The sequence below is a fragment of the Sinocyclocheilus rhinocerous genome, unplaced genomic scaffold (genome assembly GCF_001515625.1).
Source record: "Sinocyclocheilus rhinocerous isolate Xijiao unplaced genomic scaffold, SAMN03320098_v1.1 scaffold958, whole genome shotgun sequence".
Classification (NCBI taxonomy): Eukaryota; Metazoa; Chordata; class Actinopteri; order Cypriniformes; family Cyprinidae; genus Sinocyclocheilus; species Sinocyclocheilus rhinocerous.
In genome coordinates this window covers 18,248-20,676 of record NW_015650342.1, presented here as the reverse complement: position 1 = coordinate 20,676, position 2,429 = coordinate 18,248, and the positions used below count along the sequence as shown (strand labels likewise).

The following is a 2,429-nucleotide window of genomic DNA, read 5'->3' as shown; positions in this document are numbered from 1 at the left end:
TGATCCGCCATGGCGCCCCGAACTGCCAGATCCGCCATGGGTCCCGGAACGGGCGCCACCCTGGAGGCCTTCCGTCCGTTAACCCTGCTCCTAGAGGCCTCCAGAGCGCCCCCCCCCCTCCCCGTTGGATGTTATATGATGCGGAACGCGCCTTCCGGGAGGGGGGAGTCATTGTTCCTTGTTATAATTAAAGTTCTCTGGACTGATGTACTCCTCGTCTCCCTCCGTTCCTTGCTCCGCATTCCACTCAGTAGTGCAACCGTGACAATTACATTCTATGTTTTAATTCTACACGTATGTCAGAATCCTTGAATGATTTTTGTTAGTCATTGTCATACACTTTTATGAATGTCTAGTATCAAATCAACTTTACAACAGTATGACATTGCATTAAAGTTTAACAATATCTAAAAACAATGTGTTAATAATAAAATTTTTTATAAAGTTTATATCTAGGCCTATCGTTTGATTGTATTTGTTTATTGTTTGTTTGTTTGTTTGTCCTAATGTACCCCCGTGGCTGTATTTGTAATTCTTTTTGGCTCGTTTGAGTTTACACTCCCTAATATAGACATTTCATGTGTTTTGCTTTTGTATTTATATTTAGACATTATAAAATCACTATTATAACAGTTTAAAAAAAAAGCTAAAATCGTAAAAAAAAAATCTCAGTGTTTTTGTACTGATGATGAATTGGATTGATATGAATTGGATCTACATCACACAAAAATGACCTATTTTTAATTCAAAGTGGCGATTTTTGGCAATAGTTTGCATCCTGTTTGCAACCAAATGTCCGTTTACAAACATAATGTGAATTTTTATTTTTTTGAGTAACAGAGATCATCAGAAATGGACTAATATTATGGTTAATCACTTTGCAACAACATTAATTGTTGATTGATTTCATGACTTACAGTGAAAAAAACTTATAGCTAAGCTTACCAATCTCTGTTTGTTCACTTTATTTTAATGCATTGTTTTTTCCTTTGTCTTTTTCTGTTCTGCACCCCTTTCCCTCCTGTATTCATTTGTGATTGTGTTTGTGACAATAAAGGGTGAGCTGCTGAAAAAAAAAAACAGCTAAAACCAGCTTAAGCTGATTGGCTGATCTTAGCTGGTTTAAGCTGGAAGTATGGTTTTAGCTGGTCTCCCAGCCTGGCCAGCTGAAGAAGTGGTCAAAACACCTCTAAAACCAGCCTGCAAAATAGCTCAAAAAGTCAAAGGTCAAAAAAAAATTTTTTTTCATTAGTTTTTTTTCACACTTTTGATTATTTATAACATTTTGTTAATGAAATTTTTCAGAGAGAGAAGAAGAAGAAGAAGAAATTCAACAAGACGCTGAAACATTAATAGGGGACTTTTATTTTGACACGATGGTGTGCTGTGTGTCAGCTCAGTGTTGCTGTGATCAGGCCTAGCAAACCGAGTCACGATCGTCTGATTGATCAGCGCTTTACCGTTCATTTAAAGCGCGTTTATTCTCGATATTTCTAAGCGGGAGCGGGCGCAGACGCTTGATTGGACTGAACTTTGCGTTGGAAGAGACGGTGGATTGTAATCAAACTGTATCGTGAGTGTAGCAATGGGTTATGATTCAGATGGTGATGATTATTTAATTAATGTAATAATTGATTAATAATAATTGTTTAAATTGATATCATAATTGATACAACTCGTCCATTTACTTAAAAATGTATATAAAATTTTTGTTTTGTGAAAACTGGTAAGTCATGCTTTTTACAGTCATTTTACAGTTTAATATGTTACCATAGTCATTGCCCTACTGCGCTCATATGATATTTTATTTGTGCAGGTCTTAAAAAATGTCTTAAGTCTTACATTTGAGAATAAAAATCCTGCAGATACTGCAGATAAGATGACTTAAGGGAGCTCTTTTGGTCCCTTAAATTTATTAAGGTGAAATGGTTACTAAGGACTTTGTAGCAACACTTAAGGGAACACTTTAATAATTAAGGGGAATACTTAAAGGCACAATATGTAAGATTGTTTTATTAAAATATCCAAAAACCACTAGAACAGTGTTATATATTTTGCTGACTTGTTTACTTACATTATCCCAAATGTTTCGAAGAATGTTTAAATCCAGAGAAAAAAGCCATTTTAACTAGTGACACGGAGCATGTCCATAGTGTCATTGTGTCGCCTGCCAATGAATGACGTCATAACCCCTCGATTTTCTTTGGAAACACCAAAGACACTTTAATATGTTATGCGTTTTATTAGACAGGTGACGACCGCACAGAGTAGCATTATAACAGAACTTTCAAATGTATCTAGTATGCTAAAACAGCGCTGCTTTACCCCACATACGCACGACCGGAAGCAGCGGAAGCGGTCGACTGTGGCATAATAAAAGCTCCGCTGCTTTACCCCACATACGCACGACCGGAAGCAGCGGAAGCGCT

At 36.8% G+C, this 2,429-nt stretch overlaps 1 protein-coding gene across 1 annotated transcript in view; it reads left to right on the top strand.

Moving 5' to 3' along the window:
- The window catches only part of LOC107711782 (rabenosyn-5-like), a 20,226-nt gene that overhangs the window by 2,154 nt on the left and 15,643 nt on the right, over positions 1-2,429 (top strand). The window lies entirely within an intron of this gene.